At 50.9% G+C, this 20,730-nt stretch overlaps 1 long non-coding RNA gene across 1 annotated transcript in view; it reads right to left on the bottom strand.

Moving 5' to 3' along the window:
- The window catches only part of LOC144761227 (uncharacterized), a 28,120-nt gene extending 7,658 nt beyond the window's left edge, over positions 1-20,462 (bottom strand). Inside the window, exon 1 of the long non-coding RNA XR_013595637.1 lies at positions 20,339-20,462. This is a non-coding gene — a long non-coding RNA (uncharacterized LOC144761227). The remainder of the gene's footprint in view (positions 1-20,338) is intronic.
- Positions 20,463-20,730: the final 268 nt, after the last annotated feature.

Below are 20,730 nucleotides of genomic sequence, written 5' to 3'. Positions count from 1 at the left end.
TTCCTGCTTGGGGGCCAACCACAGCGCGCGTCGCCCGGCGAGCCTCCCCCAGCCTCCACCAATGGCAGCGCGGCTCCCGGGTGACGTCAGCGGCTGCTCTCTCGGCTTCCTCTCGGCCCGTGCTGCGGCGGTGATCTCGGGGGCCAAAACGAGGGGTGGGCTCCCTCGATAAATTACTAATAATGACGGCAGTGTCCCTGGCGGATTGGGCACCCATCAGGGGTCAAATAAAAGGCAGGAACACGGCAATATGCGGCGTGGGCAGCCGCCAAAGTGAAAATAAAGCGCTCTGAGCGGTAGGGGCAAATCCAGCGCACCCAGGCACTTTAGGGCCTCAGAGAGGTAAAAGTAATGCGATCTCATGCGCTAATGCCCCCAAAGTCCAGCAACAAGTCCTTCAGGAGGTGGGGGGGGCAAGGCTGGGCCCAGGGGCCAGCTCACAGGGTCCTCCCAGGCAGGGAGGCAATACCCAGTGCGGTCCTCCTGGCGCCCAGCAGCAGCAGGCCCCCCTCCAAAATAAGATCAGCAAGGAACATTTTGCAAGGGGACACAGCCCCTTTTTATACAGGTAAATCCTTTGTCCTTAGGTGCAAGGTGGGGGGAAAACCAGTCACAGCTGGTTTTGGAGCACTGTGATGTGCTCAGCCACCCTTCCTATTCACTGGCCAGGCTAGGGACATTAGACGCACCACAGGGGCGGAGCCAGCATTGTGTGGGGAAAGCCCAGCCCTATTCAGGTCCCAGGTGCACTCCTCCCCAGCCATCACACATGCAGATCTCCCATTCACCACCGGGGCAGACCCATCCTGACTCCTGGAGCCTGGCACCCCAGCCAGCTCCAGCCAATGACACGCCAGACATAAATTACACAGACATGCCAACTTCTAGAAGTGGCACTTCCACACTAGACACAATCATGCCGCACACATCATCGCGCAGAATTTAATCACACGAGTCCGCATATACCAAACTCGAGTCTGCACACCCCACGCATCAGGAACTACCAGGGACACATACATTCCCCATGCATTCCTATGGGAGGGCAGGCCAACCTCACTACACGCACTCAGAGTGCGCACGCACTTTCCACTGGGACACAGTAAAAGTGCGCAGAAGCCAAAAATCACTACCACTAGGTCACCTTAACAAGCAAAAAGTTTAGGGGTGAACCTGCCAGAAGGGCCAAGTCCAACACAGGGGATAGAGTACTCCTACTTGAGTCGCTCTGTCACCAGCAACTGGTCAAGGGACTGAAGATACTTGGTCTCCATCGCTCTTACCACTCAGTCTAATCTAGCAATACACCATGAACCCCAGTCTCAAATGGAACATCATCCCCTCTCTTGCAGTGACAGAATCTCTACCGGTATAGAGCTGTTGTTGCAGGGATTCTGCTTGGAAACAAATTGTGTCTGGGACCACACGACATCAGAATGTAGGGACTGAATCTCCTTACCACATCAGTACCTATGGGCCCAAATCCGACTAGCTCACAGTGCCTTTCCTGCCCTCCTAACCTTTCCAAAGTAACAGGTAAATTGTCGTCCTAGAACGAAACTCTCTGATCCCCAGGGGAAACTTAGAAACAGATCATAATTGTTCACTTTCTCACTCATGCATGTCCATAATAAACAAAAGAAAGACACAAGGAAAGTTTACAATATTTATTGAAACTATTGTCCTCTATTATGATGCAACTGTGCTGCAATTATAAAACATATACAACTGAGCAAAGTAATTAGCATTGCAAACAAACTGTATACTACAAAAAGGCATACCATGGGGCTAAGCCTGCCCTCACTATGTGAGCACAGGTAAATATCAGTGACCTCTGGGATTAGAATTGACGGACCCCATACCTGGCATGTATAGTTAGGTGGTCCACATCTCAGGTTGCGCAAGGCTGGCGTGCCAGTTCCTAGACCTTTTCCCTCTGCTAGAATCCTCTTCTCTATTTTGCAATGGACAAATAGCTGTGTTGGAAAACAGCTGCTGCTCTTTGTGTTGTGTCTAAACGGTAGAAGATGTTGCTTAACCAAGCACAGAAAAACAGGGCACAATATTGTTTGACCTTGCACAAACTGTTCAGACTGAATCCCAGAAAAAGAACGGAATACCAATAATATGTGAAGCCTATTCCTAAAATAACATCAGGGCACAAAAATAAACGTGTTACGTGTAGCTGTGCAAAGCAAGTGTGGCCAGTGAGAAGCAGGGTTTCTGTTGCAGTAATCCCCCACTTTTTGCCAGACTACTGATTTTTTTTTCTTTGGTAAAGATTTGTTATTATTAATTATTTTTCAAAGGTTAATCACAAGTTTCATCATACAAAGTTTGTTCCACTTGTTATTGGCATTCTTGTGCTATATCCAGAACAATGTATTTTGCGTTCATTTGCTGAATATTTTAACAATGATTCTTTTGCAGCCTCAGGATATTTCGAAAATAGCTGATTCTGAAGACGTTTTACTCTCTTCCATTGATTTGAGAACCAGCCAACATGTGTTTCACCCCCTACATGGCCAGCAAGTCTTTTTTTTTTATATCTTTATTGAATTTTTTTTATCAGTTCCTCAGTGTAAACAAATCAAACACAGATATATATTGTACTTACATACAGAATCAATATTGCTGTGTTGTTACATACATAGTTCCAGATGTTACCACATGGTAAGTACAGCGCAATTTACCTCTGTTTCGCAGTAGGCAACGTGTATTGGCAATTCGACATGGGTATATGACTCCTGTATACCGTCACCTCCAGTCAAGGGCCAGGACCTATCTATTATGTACATCTTCTCCGTACAGCGAGTAGTCAAATGCGAGCATTTCCATTGTCACAATTACATTTAACGTGTTTGCAATACAACTGTTGAATAGCAGTAGACAATAAAGCATGGGAGATAAGAAGTCAGCCACATCTGTTCTTTATTTTTTTAAACTTGAAATCATAACTAATAAACGTAATACAAATGCAAAAGTAAAAGAGATATCAAGTACACAGTGAAACATGTATCCAGTGTATTGTATGCCTTCGAGTAAGGACCTGCCGAGAGTTGCGCAATTTTTAACAGTTTTGGGTTGCTTTACCTGGTCAAACTGTGATTTCGCGGACGCCAAGGTGTCATGCGTCTAAGGTTACGTCCATTCAGTGACATGAAGGAATGTGGGGCTATTGTCTAACCTAACAATCATGCCCAAGAGTGTCTTGTGTACACGGCCAATGCACGCCACCCGGGCAGCACTTCAAGTATCATCTCCTGCTTGCTGTGTGGGGGGTGGGGGGCACATAATGCTGCGTTAATTTGTAAGAGAGCCTTGAAAATGTCATCCCAGGCCTGTGCGATTGGAAACTTGCGCAGCCCAGCCGTTTCTTCCCTGTGAAGAGTGGTGCTCTGCGCCTGCGCCCAGTTTTCTAGGGATTTTAGCCAGTAGTGGGGTATCTCCGGAGGGTCTTTGTGTTTCCATCTCTTGGTTATTAATCGTTTTGCGGTGATGAAACCTAAGTTGCAAAATCTGGAGCTTACTCTGCTAATTTCGTTCGCCTGTAAAACCCTAGGATGCAAACCTCCCACGTGTGTGGCACTTCTGTGTCGGCACTGCTGGCGAGAGTTGTCATTATTGTGTGCCAGTAGGAGTGGAGTCGAGGGCAGTACCACAGCATGTGTAGTAGGTCAGCGTCTAATAAATGGCATCTTGGGCAAGCGGAGGTAGTGATATTAAAATATCTATTAATCTTGTCCGGCGAGAGATACGCCCTGTGCAATATATACATTTGTATGAGTTTGAAACGTGAATTATGTGGTATGTGTGTGGCACTGGCTAGGACACGTTCCCAGTCGCTATCTGTCCATGGTTGTCCTCTGTCCTCAACTCATCTCGCCCGAAGTTTCTGTGGTGGCTTTAACACGTGCGTGAGTAGGGCCTGCACTAGCCAATGGATCACGTGTGTCCCCTCCCCCATCACACGCAGATACTGCAACAACTGGTATGTTTGCAGTTCAAGTACCAAATCCCCCCACGCTAGTGTCAATGTCCGCATGATGGCTGCATGTAGGAGAAACTGACCCACCGGCAAGCCAGTGTCCACTGACAGGGTTGCAAAAGATAACAAGGCACCATCCGCGTACAGATCCACCAATGTCTCCACTCCCGCCTCAGTCCAGGGTATCAGCGCTGCTTCCGGTACAAAGTCCCTGCCACAAGGCGTACCAACCAGAGGCAGTGCTGGGGCATAGAGAATAGTATCTTTCGTAAGTTGGAGGCATCTTCGGTAGCATCTATGGGCTAACTCAATATGTAGCTGTGCCGGGCGGGGAAGTTTCGCAAGAGGAAGAAATAAGCCGTAGATTTGTGTTTGTGACCACGAACGCGAAGCAGTGGCGGTATCTTCCAGGTTCTTTCCACTTAGCCACTTCGCAACCCACTGCAGTTGCGCAGCTAAGTAATACAATTCTAGGTGAGGAACTGACAAACCCCCACATTTCAGTGGTGCATACAGTTTCTGCAGCGCTATTCTGGGCCTCCCTGTATTCCATATTAGACCTCTGAATAACCCTTCCAGCTCCCGCAACAGATGCACCGGGACATATACCGGAGGATTTGCAAAATAGTTCAGTAGCCTGGGTAATACTATCATCTTAGTTAGGGTGACGCGACTCATCACATTAAGGGGCAGAGTCTTCCAAAATTGTACCTGTGCCCGTATGGAGGAGATGGCACGCACCAAGTTGCCCTCCAATATATCCGCAGGGGATCTATAGATGTATATGCCCAGGTATCTAAACATTGTCGGGTACCAGGCAAGCGCCGTACCATTTATCGTTATATAAGTCTCCTCCACATTCTCGCGAAAAGAATAAGCGCCCGATTTGGCCCAATTTACCTTAGGGCCTGAGATTTCCTCAAACCTACGGAATATGTCGGATATAGCTGGCGGTATATCATGTAAGTCTCTGACATGATAGGAGGCCGTCTTCCAGGGGTATGCCCCAGTCTGCTCCACTTTCTCGCAGCTGAGCCACCAAGGGCTCCATGGCAAGGGGGAAAAGCAATGGGGACAAAGATCATCCCTGTCTAGTTTCACGCCTGACTCTGATTGCATCAGACATGAGCTTACCCATGCGGGCCCGTACCATAGGCCGCTGGTAGAATAGCTGCACCATTTGTAGGTACCGGTCTCCCAACTCGTATTTACACAGCACTGACGCGAGATAGGGCCACTCCACCGAATCAAAGGCCTTCTCCAGGTCTAGTGTCAAACACCCAGACCGCGGCCAGTGCTCCGTTGCATATTTCTGAACTCTAAATAACCTGCAGATGTTAAGAGAGGTGCTCCTAGTTGGGACAAATCCATTTTGATCGCTATGGACCGCGGTCAGTACAAACGGGGATATAAGCCTAGCCAGTGTGGAGGCAATAATTTTATAGTCTGTATTCAGCAAAGCCAATGGACGATATGAACGAAGATTTTCAGGGTCCCTGCCTGGTTTCAGGAGGGAAATCAGCGTTGCTTCATTCTGCGTAAGTGTAAGGGCAGAGTCATCTAGGGCCGCTGTGTCTACCCGCAGCAGCTCCGGTATTAATATCTCAGAATAGGCTTTGAAAAATTCCGCCTGTAGCCCATCCGGACCCGGGGATTTGCCATTTGAACGGAGAAAATACTATCTCGCAGTTCATCTGGCAGTAAAGGAGAGCCCAGTTTGTCTTGCTGATGCTCTGCCAGTCGCGGTAAGGTCAGAGCAGAAAGGAACTCCTGTATAGCCGAATCTGTAGCACTCAAGCAAGACCGATACATCATCGTGTAGTGCTCTACAAAGGCGTGGTGTATGTCTCTCTGGGTATGTACCATGTCGCCGTGTGTGTTTTGTATAGACGTTACGGGTGTGGTAACCGTATTATGTCGTATTAGCCACAACAACAACTTGACAGGTTTGTCTCCCATATGGTGGGTGCACACCGAGTGTGCTGCATAATTCAAGTTTCGGAGTCGGTCAAGTAATCTGGAATGCTCCCCCCTGACTCGTGCCAGTGCTCTTTCATCTCTTCCCACAGCCTCCCCCTCCCTTTGGAGCAGGTAATTTTCAAGACATGTTATTTCAATCTCTAGCTGTCTGCACATACCCGCCTGCATACCAAGACATTCGCCTCTGACCACTACATTAAACGCATCCCATTCTATATGGGGCGTTGTGGCAGTGGCAGTATTCCCTTCAAAGTAGTGTGTTATATGTGTGGCCAGTAGGCTCCGAAAGGGTGTATCTAGCAACATGTCTGGCTGCATCAGCCAGGTTGGGGTCGGCGGCCGGGGGCGCTCCCACAATACCTCCAATATGTGCGGGTTGTGATCTGAATGTGTCCTGCCTAAATAATAGACCGCGGACAACATGTGGAAGCAATTCCTCCGAAAGCATGTACCGGTCTTATCGCACATGCAAACCGTGTGCACCGGAATAGTGAGAATACGCCCTGTCATGGAGTTTACGGTGTCTCCAGATATCCCTGAGTCGCCACTGCCCCGCCCAGTTAGTCAGCGCCTTCATGGCATTGTGTGTAGTTGTGTCCGGAAGGGGTGGAAAGGATCGGTCTAGTGTGGCATCAAGTATGCTATTGTAGTCTCCCCCCAAAAGCATAGGTGTATCATGCCACGGTACTAGGACACGTGACATATCATCAAAAAAGGTTTCCTGGTCAGTGTTGAGGGCATACAGTGATGCAATCACAACCTGCCTGCCATCTAGTGTGCCCTTCACCACTATGTATTTGCCATCCACGTCTATCTGTGTTTGTGCAATTTTAAGTGGAACCCCAGGCTGCACCCAAATCAGCGCACCTCGTGCATATGCTGAATACCCTGTGGCGTATAATTGGCCTCACCAGCGGCGGTGTAAGCGTTGGATTTCTGATTTGGCCAAATGCGTCTCTTGCAAGAGAGCTGTTTGTATGTGGTGTCTCTTGAGGTATGAGTATATCTGATACCTACGTGACCGTGTGTGCATGCCCCGTACATTCCATGTACCAATTTTAACTGCAGACATATCTTCTAAAATGCCCAAACCTACCATGTGTCCCTAGCAACCCATCCGTCAGACACAGTATATATGACCTCGTGGTGCACAACTTCCCCCGCATGATAACTCGCAGTAGTTTTCGTCGGGTGAGAAAGGCAACCAGCAATCGTCCAAACCCTCAATAGAGGTAATAGTCAAAACTACCTGGGGGGGTGCGCTGCGTGTTACGTACAGGTGATTAACAACGTATGTGTCTCATATTCCACAGGCCCCCCGTCTACAGGCACGGCGCATTGTAATTTGAACAAACTGTGCGCCCCATCCCGGGGGTCCCCGCCAGGCCAACAGTGCACACTGATACCAATGCAGTCATGAAAAAGCATGAGAGCAAACCCCCCCTCCCCACCAATAACATGATGGCACTCATCGCTCCACACACATCTCAGTGGCTAAACCGCAGCCTTCGCATATGTACACATCTGTAACAGCTGGATACTTTTACATATATATCACAATACCTCATTGTGTAGTCCAATCAAGGATAAAGTCTCGCAACGTTCATATGATGGTATCAGCTGTCTATGGAGTAACGTCCGGCTGCTAGGTCGAGTCCTGTGAGTTTTGCAGACCGTACACCTGTTCATCATCGCTGGACAGGTCGCGTTGGCTCGAATTTGATGCGTCCTCAGCTCCCAAAGAACCGCTGATCTCCGCCACCGCCTGCAGGGCATCTTGTTGGCCGCTTATAATCAGGTCCGTGTGTGGTCCTAGCAGCTGCGAGGGCGGCGTCTGGGCTCCTGTCAATCTTCTCTCCCTCTGACGGCGGCGAAAGGGGCCCTTCAATTGTGGCAAGGAGACTGACACGGTGGCTTCTAGAGGCCCTGCAGCAGTGAAGGTGTCTAGCCAATCCTCAGCTTCTTCCGGTGTAGCGAACACATGCGTTTTGTCACTCGCCTCTACTCGCAAGCACGCCGGGAACAGCAGAGAGTATTTCAGGCTGTGTTGCCGAAGACGCTTCTTCACTGTCATAAAAGAGTGTCACTGCCTCTGCACCTGGATGGTATAGTCCAGAAAGAACATTATTTTATGATTGTCTATCTAGATGTCTGGCAGTTTCCTGGTTTCCAGTAGAATGGAGTCACGATCTCTGTAGTTGAGAAGTTGGAGGAGCATGGGCCGAGGGTTCGACCTCGTTGGGGGGGGGAGTCATGCAGGGACTCGGTGTGCGCGTTCTATGACAAAGTGAGGTAAGAGGGTCCCCTGCGATAGAAGGCCTTTGAGCCAATCTTCCATGTGTAGCGCAGGCTCCCTTCCTTCCCATCTTTCCGGCACTCCCACTATGCGTATCTTGTTTCTTCGTGCCCGCCCTTCAGCGTCCTCAGCCCTGCTCTCCAGGAACTCCACTCGGTTGAGCAAGTCATGTACATGCTTATCTGTTTGGATCACCTGTGGTTTGATGTCAGCAAGTGCGTCTTCCAGAACGGTAGTGCAGTCTGTTAGCTTCCTGTGATCTTCATGCAAATGAGTTAAGTCAATCGCCACCTTATCGATCTTAGATTCCAGAAAGGTGCGGGTCTGATTGATGTTTTCTTCCAGCCGTTCCATCGCGGCAAGTAGCGCATCTAATTTATTTGCCGTTTGATCTGTGGTTCCGTGCTTTGCCATCTTGTCCGTTTTAAGCTTTGGCAGTGGCTGTGGGGTTTGTGTCCCTCCTGTCCCGGTCCGTACCACCTGACATGGGTCGTCTGTGTCTCACTCCTGCGACGCTTTGCGCATTACAGGATTTGAAAGTAACGTTTCCTGGGTGTGTGCTTCACGGCAGGGCTCACCCCGATGATAGTAGATTGTGAGAGGGTAGCTCAACGGGTAGCTGCAACTGGCCAGTTGTACCACCCACTACTGTGTCCTGTGTGTCCATTATTAGCAATGCGGGCCTAGGTCCCCCACATCACCACAATGGCGACAAGGCGGAAGCTGTGCCACACGTGCTACAGCTGAATAAAAAAAATCGTGGAAAAAGGGGAAGGGAGCTGCCTGCCTCGAGGGCACCCCATGTGAACGGCGCCGACCGCCGGGAGGCCTGCGGGGCATGTGCCGAGCTCCTGGCCTAGATGCAGATCAAGAGGTGACCAGGAGCCTACCCCGCACCTCATGAGCCCAACGTGAGCCGCCCCCCCTGCGTGGACGTGCCCCGGGAGAAAAGTGCTCGCCGAGCGGAGCCCACCTACGTCGGCCGCGATGGAGTGACCCCCGCAAGTGAAGAGAACCACGCGGAACCCACCTGCGTGGATGAAAAGGTCCGCCGGCCGAAGGTGAGAAACTGCGAGGCGGGGTGCCAAGTGCCCAACAGTAAAGCATGTGAATAGCCCGGGGGAGTGTGAGAGCCGAAGCGGAGCCCGCCCATGGCTGATCAGAACGGCGCCAACACCCCCGCCCCCTGCACAGCCCATGAGGAAATAAGGCGAGCTGCGAGGGGCAGGACGGAGCGAACGTGAATGGCTGTCTGCCGCAAGGAACTAGAGACTAGGCTCAATGCCCCAAGAGCGCCAACCGCCTTCCCCCAATGTAGCGTGGACCTCCCCCACCCCGCGCGCCGTGAGGAACGAGCCGGCGTCGGTGGGGTGAGGCAAGAAGGAGGGACAGAGCATCGCATGCGGCCGATCAGAGCGGCCAGCGAGTAATGGAGCCAGCCCTCCTCCCTGCAAAGTATACCGACTGACTGTAATAACGCATGTCCCCGCGCAGCCAGTGAAGCGTGATGAGCCGTCTGCAAGGGACAGAGTGCACCAAGGGACGGTGTGCACCCGATGCTGCCCAAAAGTGAAAGTCTGACCAGAACACAGCAAGCAAGTTCTGGTAGCAGCGCCGACCCTCCCCCGCCCCGCGCAACGTTGTGAGCAGAGAGGCTGTTGTGGGCGGGGAGAGCGAGGAGGAGACAGCTTGTGGCCCATGGCCCAATTGGAGCGCCCGGCATGAAGTGCATTTTGCCCTCCTGCACGGCCCGGGTAAAAGGAAATATTAAGAGACTCACCGCCAAAGAGAGGGAGTCCTGCAGCAGGGCGCCGTCTAAAGAGGTGCCAGTTCATAGGGTGACGAATGCGAGGCCATGAGGAGCCCAGGGGCAAGCCTAAATGAGCCTGGGGCTGGGCAGGCCGGAAAATGAAAGTGCACGAAGCCCGTAGCACACAGCTTTCCAAACTTTTCATGTTGGGGACACACTTTTTGGAAATTCATCATTTTGGGACACAGTAAGGCAGCCGAGCGAGCGTAGCGAGCCCGAAACACCTAAGGGGAGTTCGCAGGGTTCTCTGTCTTACTCCCTCTAGCTCCCTCTCTCTCTGTCTTGCTCCCTCTAGCTCCCTCTCTCTCTGTCTTGCTCCCCCTCTCTCTCTGTCTTGCTCCCTCTAGCTTCCTCTCTCTCTGTCTTGCTCCCTCTCTCTCTGTCTTGCTCCCTCTAGCTCCCTCTTTCTCTCTGTCTTGCTCCCTCTAGCTCCCTCTCTCTCTGTCTTACTCCCATCTCTCTCTGTTTTACTCCCTCTAGCTCCCTCTAGATCCCTCTGTCTCCCTCTCTCTCTGTCTTGCTCCCTCTCTCTCTGTCTTGCTCCCTCTTACTCAATCTAGCTCCCTCTCCCTCTCTCTTGCTCCATCTAGCTCCCTCTCTCTCTGTCTTGCTCCCTCTAAATCCCTCTCTCTCTGTCTTGCTCCCTCTAGCTCCCTCTCTCTGTCTTGCTCCCTCTAACTCTGTCTTACTCCCTCTAGCTCTGTCTTACTCCCTCTAGCTCCCTCTCTCTCTGTCTTACTTCCTCTAGCTCCCTCTCTCTCTGTCTTACTCCCTCTAGCTCCCTCTGTATCTTGCTCCCTCTCTCTCTGCCTTATTCCCTCTAGCTCCCTCGCTCTCTCTTATTCCCTCTAGCTCCCTCTCTCTGACTTGCTCCCTCTAGCTCCCTCTCTCTCTTACTACCTCTAGCTCCCTCTCTCTCTGTCTTGCTCCGTCTCTCTGTCTTGCTCCCTCTAGCTCCCTCTCTCTGTCTTACTCCATCTAGCTCCCTCTCTGTCTGTATTACTCCCTCTAGCTCCCTCTCTCTCTGTCTTACTCCCTCTAGCTCCCTCTCTCTCTGTCTTGCTCACTCTAGCTCCCTCTCTCTCTATCTTACTCCCTCTAGTTCCCTCTCTCTCTGTCTTGCTCCCTCTAGCTCCCTCTCTCTCTGTCTTACTCCCTCTAGCTCCCTCTCTCTATGTCTTACTCCCTCTAGCTCCCTCTCGTTGTCTTGCTCCCTCTAGCTCCCTCTCTCTCTGTCTTACTCCCTGTAGCTCCCTCTCTCCCTCTAGCTCCCTCTCTCTCTGTCTTACTCCCTCTAGCTCCCTCTCTCTCTGTCTTGCTCACTCTAGCTCCCTCTCTCTCTATCTTACTCCCTCTAGTTCCCTCTCTCTCTGTCTTGCTCCCTCTAGCTCCCTCTCTCTCTGTCTTACTCCCTCTAGCTCCCTCTCTCTATGTCTTACTCCCTCTAGCTCCCTCTCTTTGTCTTGCTCCCTCTAGCTCCCTCTCTCTCTGTCTTGCTCCCTCTAGCTCCCTCTCTCTCTGTCTTACTCCCATCTCTCTCTGTTTTACTCCCTCTAGCTCCCTCTAGATCCCTCTGTCTCCCTCTCTCTCTGTCTTGCTCCCTCTCTCTCTGTCTTGCTCCCTCTTACTCAATCTAGCTCCCTCTCCCTCTCTCTTGCTCCATCTAGCTCCCTCTCTCTCTGTCTTGCTCCCTCTAAATCCCTCTCTCTCTGTCTTGCTCCCTCTAGCTCCCTCTCTCTGTCTTGCTCCCTCTAACTCTGTCTTACTCCCTCTAGCTCTGTCTTACTCCCTCTAGCTCCCTCTCTCTCTGTCTTACTTCCTCTAGCTCCCTCTGTCTCCCTCTCTCTCTGTCTTACTCCCTCTAGCTCCCTCTGTATCTTGCTCCCTCTCTCTCTGTCTTATTCCCTCTAGCTCCCTCGCTCTCTCTTATTCCCTCTAGCTCCCTCTCTCTGACTTGCTCCCTCTAGCTCCCTCTCTCTCTTACTACCTCTAGCTCCCTCTCTCTCTGTCTTGCTCCGTCTCTCTGTCTTGCTCCCTCTAGCTCCCTCTCTTTGTCTTGCTCCCTCTAGCTCCCTCTCTCTCTGTCTTGCTCCCTCTAGCTCCCTCTCTCTCTGTCTTACTCCCATCTCTCTCTGTTTTACTCCCTCTAGCTCCCTCTAGATCCCTCTGTCTCCCTCTCTCTCTGTCTTGCTCCCTCTCTCTCTGTCTTGCTCCCTCTTACTCAATCTAGCTCCCTCTCCCTCTCTCTTGCTCCATCTAGCTCCCTCTCTCTCTGTCTTGCTCCCTCTAAATCCCTCTCTCTCTGTCTTGCTCCCTCTAGCTCCCTCTCTCTGTCTTGCTCCCTCTAACTCTGTCTTACTCCCTCTAGCTCTGTCTTACTCCCTCTAGCTCCCTCTCTCTCTGTCTTACTTCCTCTAGCTCCCTCTGTCTCCCTCTCTCTCTGTCTTACTCCCTCTAGCTCCCTCTGTATCTTGCTCCCTCTCTCTCTGTCTTATTCCCTCTAGCTCCCTCGCTCTCTCTTATTCCCTCTAGCTCCCTCTCTCTGACTTGCTCCCTCTAGCTCCCTCTCTCTCTTACTACCTCTAGCTCCCTCTCTCTCTGTCTTGCTCCGTCTCTCTGTCTTGCTCCCTCTAGCTCCCTCTCTCTGTCTTACTCCATCTAGCTCCCTCTCTGTCTGTATTACTCCCTCTAGCTCCCTCTCTCTCTGTCTTACTCCCTCTAGCTCCCTCTCTCTCTGTCTTGCTCACTCTAGCTCCCTCTCTCTCTATCTTACTCCCTCTAGTTCCCTCTCTCTCTGTCTTGCTCCCTCTAGCTCCCTCTCTCTCTGTCTTACTCCCTCTAGCTCCCTCTCTCTATGTCTTACTCCCTCTAGCTCCCTCTCTTTGTCTTGCTCCCTCTAGCTCCCTCTCTCTCTTACTCCCTGTAGCTCCCTCTCTCTGTCTAGCTCCCTCTCTCTCTGTCTTACTCCTTCTAGCTCCCTCTGTCACCCTCTCTGTCTATCTTACTCCCTCTGTCTCCCTCGCTCTCTATCTTACTCCCTGTAGCTCCCTCTGTCTCCCTCTCTCTATTGATCCCTCTGTCTCCCTCGCTCCCTGTCTTACTCCTTCTAGCTCCCTTTGTCTCCCTCTCTCTCTGTCTTACTCCCTCTGTCACCTCACCCCAGCTTACAGGGCACATGTCTATATCATAGACTACTTCGACTCCAAATTCTCCTCTTGAAAACTCGTTCACTCCCCTGCGACACACCCACCACTTGCAGGCGACACAGTACTGTGTTGGGACACACAGTTTGGAAAGCTGTGCCGTAGCATGATGAAAACTGCCGAAAACAGGGAACAGAAGCCAGACGAAAGCAACGCTGCCACCTGGTGGCCATTCAGCAGTACTGCACCCGCGATGCTAACTAAAGTACAGCAACACGGAGGTACAAAAGTGAGGCAGAGCCAGGCTGTCTAAGAGTACGAAATGCCAGCAGCACAGGACAGTTTGTTTGCAGTACATTACTGAAGGTAAAGAGCACCAGTGCAAAGCAAATACAGAAAAGCAACACTGGACACTAAGGCACAGTGAGGACTGCCAAGCATGAAAGTGAATGCACAGCAACGCTGACTACAGTAGTGCCAAGGCACTACACAGATGCAAAAGGGAAACTGACAAAGCGCAAGGAACGTGCCAGGAGTGCAGCAACTCCACACAGAATACTCAAGAGAGCCCAAGGAAGCAAACAAAGAGCGCAGCCATCAGCGCGCAAAAGGGAGTGACCAGGAGAAGGTCGACGGAGCGGTGGCGCAACCCTCCAGAAGCACTTAAGTCACGCCGGGAGAGAGTGTAGAGATGCCAGGTGGCCACAGGCTATCGCTGCAGCAGTAAGGCGAAGACAGGAGCACCACCACACGAACCGACGGTGGTTCAGGTACTCAGCAACAGGCAAGTGCGAAGGCTCATGAAGCAAATGTGCAGCAGTGCAGACGACAGTGAAGCACTACACAGACACTGGGCAGAAACCAAGACAGTAGCCCAAAGCAGCAAATCACTGAAGCAACCGAAGAGCGCCTCTAGAAGCGCGCCAAAGTAAGCGAACTGCGACGGAAAGGAAGAAGTGGTTGCGCAGACCACCAGACGCATGAAGACTCACAGGAGGAAGCCGACCACCCAGTCTGGTCGCAAGGGAAAAGAAGCCGACCACCCAGTCTGGTCTCATGGAAGAAGAAGCCGACCACCCAGTCTGGTCACATGGAGGAAGAAGCCGACCACCCCGTTGGTCGCAAGGGCGAATCTGACCACCCAGTTGGTCGCAACAATGAAGCCGACCCGTCAGACGGTCGCAATGGAGAATGCTGACCCACCAAGAGGTCTGAGCAAATTTGAAGAGTAAGATCGTAGGGACGTCAACAAAAGAAGACCCCGAGAGAGGTCCGCGAAGAGGACCAGAAGGTGACGGACGCGAAGTCCCACAACATCACCTTGACATCCAAAGTTTCATGTGACAGAAGGGCGCGACGACAGGTCCAGTCACGGAGAGAAGTAATGACAGTGTCCTAGTACAAATGTGGACTTTACTAGTGCTGGGACAAGACCAGAGGAGAACGAGGAGAGGGCCCACAGCTCGGAGAAGCCTGGTCAGGATGAGAAGGAAAGCGAGGAGACTGGACAGCGTCGCAAAAGGGAAGGAGAGAAACGATGGCCAGTGAATGGCACGACACCATGAAGAAAAGAGAAGAGTAAGGGAGGATAACCCATCCTGAGTGGCACGGCGCCACGACAAAGAAAGAAGGAGGAAAAGGAGCCGAGTAAAGAGGTGTGAGTGACAAGACATCACAACACACACCAGAAGGGGAACACCCGATGGAGAAGGTGCAGAGGTGCATGACCATCACCACCTGTTTACCCACAGAAGAAATCCAACACTCTGCCATCACTATCCAGGCGCATCATCGCCAAGGAGCATCTCACCACCCGAGTGAATCCGCACAAGCCCCAAACAACCAGAGGTTAAAGAGGCGAATCACCCAGGAACCTTCCGTGCACCCCCGTGAACCTACAGCCTGCCGAAGTCAAGCACACCCAGCCATTGGGAGACCCGCCCTTAGGGACTACACAAGACTCCGCAGCGACCCCTAAGCGTGGCCTACACAAAGGCCCGCACAGCCCACGCGGTCACGTGGCAGTCCAGGGGACAAGGGCCTCAACGGAGTTCCCGTGAGAAGGGAGCCCGAGTAGGAGAGATGTGTCGGCCATAGCTCCACATCAGGCGCAGGAAGCATGGAGGTTACGGTTGAAGACTGGTCACCCACAAGATCACCAGAGGAAGGCGCAGAACCCGAGTCCAGATGGCGACGACGCCCAGACAACAACACCAACCCCGGAGGCTACATGAGCGACTTGGCTGTGAATCTGTTGGCAGTTCCTCAGCGATGCCTTGGCGCGGCTCACGCGAAGCCCTGCATGTCCACACATTCCCATGACAACCAGCAAGGAAAGGCCACCCAGGTGGCTCCAGTGGCAGAGGAGTCCAGGCGAGAGAGGCAAGTTAGATGTCGCTCAGCAGTCGGGAGTAAGGAAGGTCACCAAACACGTCATCCCACAAGAAAGCCTCACGTAAGGAGACTGTCTCCGAATCCAAAGTGGATCTCACCACAGCTCCAGATGCATCGACACCGCGAGACCAGGCTGGTCTAAAGAACATCGCCAAGGCGAGTGAAGGCATCCCGACCATGCGGTTCGAGACTCCGGGTCAAACAGTGAGAGGGGACACCTACGAGAGAGGGGTATCCGTGAGAGAGATATCCTGCGACTGCAGATCCTGTCAGAAACAGACACCAGTTGAACAGACCACCTCAACCAGGACTATACAGCGGAAGGTAACACACAAATGCCCCCTATCATTCCATCTGCAATTTCACAGGATGTGGAACAGGAAAAGAGAGACTGTGCAGGTCACCTCTGAGCTGCAAGCCTGCAAAGGCAAGAAAAGACACCATCGTCAGTGATTGACCAGCAGCGGAAAAGACTACGTGGGAGTCATCATTTTGGGTTATAAGTTTAATTGCGAACTGTGTTTTCTCCCACAGGTTTCGGACTTTTCTTTGGTTTGACTTTTCACCAAGTTAGGGTGGGATGTAGTGACGGAGCGTCAGAATTCTAGTGTTGCAGTATGATGTAACCCACACTGAACACCCACCCACCACAGGCGTCATCAGTCAGATGACCCTGCTAATAAAAGGGGCTGAGCACACGTGCTCATGGCCAGTTGTACCACCCACTAATGTGTCCTGTGTGTCCATTATTAGCAATGCGGGCCTAGGGCCCCCACGTCACAACACCGATGAACCGAAGGTTACAGGGCCAGGTGATCATATATATGCAATTAGTGGTATTGCAATTGGTATGTCTTGAAATGAAACCCAAAGGCTGGGATTAAAGAGACTGGTGATGGCAGCTGGCCATTAATGAACCTAGTGCTTATTTACTTTTTCATTTATTTAATGCATTTTTATAAAGCGCTGACTTTTCCCGAAGGTGTCAGAGCACTGTACAATAGAACCAGTTACGTCGAAGTAAGGATGCTACTACAGCTGGGTCGGCGCCATCAGCGATGGCGAGGAGTTATGCATCAGGAGCGAAGGCTTGAAATGAAACCCAAAGTCTCGGATGAAAGACACTGCTGGTGCCGGTGTTCTAACTATATTTCCACCCCCGTCGTTTTGTACACCCCCTACGTCAGAGGGGTGCGGATACATGCAGGTTCTGCCTGTATATTCGCGCTCCCCCATCTGGTTGTGTACCCTCTCCTTGCGCATGCGTGAACATGCCCACTACTCCCACAGGGTACTTGGAAGCCAGGATGGCAGAGCATGCAAAGGCAGCGCTGCTGCTGAGGAGGTGGAAAGAGGCCTCTTCAGCAGCGCGGGCTGCACCTGGCCGCACTATGCTTTAAGATGCCCCTTGGTTCAGCCCCCCCTTCCCTAGGGGAGGGGGGTAGTGATAGGGAATGGAGGCAGGGATGGAGCTGGACCAGCAGACCCCAGTGTGGGGGTCTGCTAAGTCATAAATTTCATCTTTGGAATTCGGCAGGGAGATACGGTGGGTTATTGAAGCACAGGCGTAGGTCACAGGGCCCTCTTTCTCCTGGGAGTTGTACAAGAGAAGAGAGGGGCTGTTACTGCATACTGTGAGGTGAGGAGGGGGTGGGGAGGGCTGCAGGAGCCCTGGGGCTTGGGTGGGATGAAGGGCCGAAGAACAGGGTGAAAGGGTGGCAGAGACGTGGACAGCTTGCATGGGGGGCTGTGGAAAACTGTGCAGAAAAAACCGCCTGCCACAAACTATACTTTTATATCACGAAAATGACGTTTGGTTGTCAATCTTGAGGACTAAACTTTCTCAATGTTTTTATAATTAACAATTGAACTTTGTGAGGACCTCTTCCTGTGCAATTACGTCACCGCTTGCCCAAAAATCAGGACAAGAATCACAGTAATTTTAATTTCCTCCAAGATCTTGAGGTATTGTCAAATAAAAGCATTGTTGGGAAATAATAACTGTAACATGGTTGTCACATGAAGACTGCAATTCGTAGCATAGCCTTGCAAGCAGGGGTTGTCATCATTAAGTGCAGGGCTTTAAGTGGGCCGGGTCTGAGCACCGGCAGTTTTTTTTAGAAGGCCTCGAAACGGGTCTCTGTCGGGCTCTGTTTTGTGCCGTGGCACAGGAGGTCAGTTTTTTTTTCGAGTGTTGTAGGGGAAGGGAAATCCTTTAAAGAGTCATTTTCTCTCTGGATTTATCTTCTCTTTTCGGAACTCAGGAGCAGCAACATTGTCGTGGTGTCACCAGGACTTTATGTGGAAGCTTTTTCAATATTATATACAATCCATAGTTGCTGCTTATTTATCTTATGCAACTAATAACCACTGACAAAGCCAATAGCCCTGACTTGTAGGTATGAGGTTGCTTGTTGTATCATATATCTGGATGCAAAGACAGAAACAGCAAAATACCAGTCGGGCGGCACACTATGTTATGCACAAACTTTTTGCTTACGTGTTTTTAAGCCACACACTTAATTACATTGGCCACGCCCCCTTGAGAGATCCCCCAGTTTTTTCATCCCACTTAAGGCCCTGATTAAGTGAACAATGGCCAAGCTCAGCAGAGGTGAACTGCAGTGAGAGTGTAAAGCAAGTAACTCAGAGCCATAAAGAGATGGCTGAAGGTGGCACCTACGATGCTGCTCTCTTGTTTCAACAACTGAAAACCAGGATGACTAGTACTTTGGGGTGGGTGGGGGGGGAGCTGGAGGGCTCTTTTCTGCATTGCTCTTTACATTTATGGTCCTGACAGGATTCCGTAAAATCGTCTGATCCTCACATGTGGTTGGTCTAACACCGCTTACACATCGAGTTTGTCCAAAAAAGGGCCGCGTGTGCAGTATTTTATTTTTACATCTCGTGGCGATGATGAAGTCTGTTTTTGAAGGGGAAAGTGAGCGGCTCTCCACATCAGACAGGACCCCTCCCAGCCCAGAGGCCGCCGGGCCTTCAATAGTACAGATTCCTAGGTGATGACAGGTCCCACTGTGACTTCTTGCCGCCACAGGTGTAGAGACGTTTGCACACCACTCTCTCTCCTCAAATGTCTTATACGTGATAACGCGCCCGAGTCGGGCGGGAGACTCCCCATTTTTACAACAGGAAATAAGAAACTTTTTGTTGCTTCGCACCTGAAATTCCCTTCACTACAATGGAAGTCAGTGGAAAAATAAAGTCCCCCGTATTTACTACAAAACTTTCCTCTTCTCAAATGTTAGCAGATATGTCAGGTGCACGATTTTCTGGTTGCAGGAGAAATCTAGTGTTTGGTTTGGTGGCGCCTCTGGCAGCTGCCCCTATTGCCATAGAAAGGGGCATGTATATGGCTGCAGGTGAATTTAACTGGTTTTCGTCTAATGTGGGATGATGAAATGCGGAGGGTGGTCGACGTAGGGGTTAAACCCTCTGCAGACATCTGTGTGCTACTTGGAGGTCACCGGCTCCACATATCTGGTGGTCCTCAGTCTGAGGTGATAGCGTGCAACTGGGGGTGTAAAGGTTATTTACAACATTACAAAAACGCAGCATCCATGATGACAAGCATCTTATACCGAATCAAACATTTGGTTCTTCGTCACAGGAGGTCATGTTGAGTTTTTTAGTGTAGGAGTATATAAGAATATTCAGAATCTGTAACTACTACTTGAGGTACACCGGCTATTTGACTCAGCTGAACATACTCTTAACACCATTGCGTCCAACAGGTGGACCCCATTTTATTCCTAAATTGATAAGGAAACAAACCCTTAGTAGCGTTAAAGGCAGCTTTTTGGGGCACCTTTTATGGCTACGAACCCCTAGAGGTCATATGGTGGCATAGAGTTGTTACCTTGGCTTAGTTAGTAAGGCAAGCCTTTAGCTGTATCCAGGCCCTAATGTGACTGTGTCTGGCCAGCCTCATGGATCCTTTTGTGCACCTTAAAAACCAGCATTGCAAAAAGCCAATGCCAATAAATCTGGCTGTAATCTGTGAAGGTTTTCCAAGACCCTTTCTGCGTGACCAGGTTGGCATTTTTAATTATGCCACTACTGTTAGTTTTGCCAATACTTGTTTTGCACACAGCACACACAATTACAACACGGACCCAGATACAGCTGACATTTAACAAGCATTGGAAATGCAATAGGTCTCGGATTTATTTGTGTTAGAACTAATGGCATTGTAAATGGCAATGTCTTTTATCCATGTGTTATGGAGTGTATGCATGTGGTGTGCAGTGGAATTATGTGGGTTGGATTTGAGTTGTAGCAATGGTGGCATGCTGCGTTTAGATGAATATCTGTAAAAGTAAAGTGCACCATATTGCGATTGCAACAATAGTTAATTGTGGATGCGTTAACAATTGATGTGTGCACTGATGGCTGGTGGTGTGTGTGCCTGGTGGAAACGTGCACTGACGGCTGGTGGTGTGTGTGTGTGTGGTTGTGTGTGTGGTGGTGAGAGTGTGGTGGTGAGAGTGTGGTGTGAGAGTGTGTGTGTGGTGGTGTCTGTGTGTGTGGTCTTAGGTGTGTGTGTGGTAGACTTAGTTCCAGTTTTTGTACCCTGCACACTCACACACTGCCCCTACCCCCTCACATATGCTCACCCTACACACTCACACAAGATTCACCCTGCACGCTCACACATTGTTAACCCTGCACGCTCACACACTGCTCACCCTACACACTCACACACTGCTCACCCTAAGTAATGCGAAAAGACCTAGCTCTGCCCTTTGGCCTTTGTTGTAATCGCCTGAAGCGGGAGGGTTGGCATGTCTGCACACAGCAATTTGAAGCCTTGGCAGCTGTGGTTAACACTGCTCAAGCAGGAGTAGTGTTCGCCGCTGGATCTTGAAAACGCATGCGTGTAAACACACGCATGCGCACTAAACGGCCTGAAAGTGGGGCGCTTCAAAATACATGCAGCCAAGACATGGGGTTTCCACGCATGCGCATAATTATGCGCATGCGTGGAAACGCGGGGGGTGTAACGCCAGATGGGGTGGGTCTATCGATAGTACACCGGCTGGCCATTAATGAAACCTGCGCTTCGAGGCGAGTGATCCTTGGGGCGCATGCGCCCGGGAATAGT

This window comes from Lissotriton helveticus, chromosome 6, assembly GCF_964261635.1.
Source record: "Lissotriton helveticus chromosome 6, aLisHel1.1, whole genome shotgun sequence".
NCBI lineage: Eukaryota > Metazoa > Chordata > Amphibia > Caudata > Salamandridae > Lissotriton > Lissotriton helveticus.
This window is presented reverse-complemented; position numbering and strand designations above follow the sequence as displayed.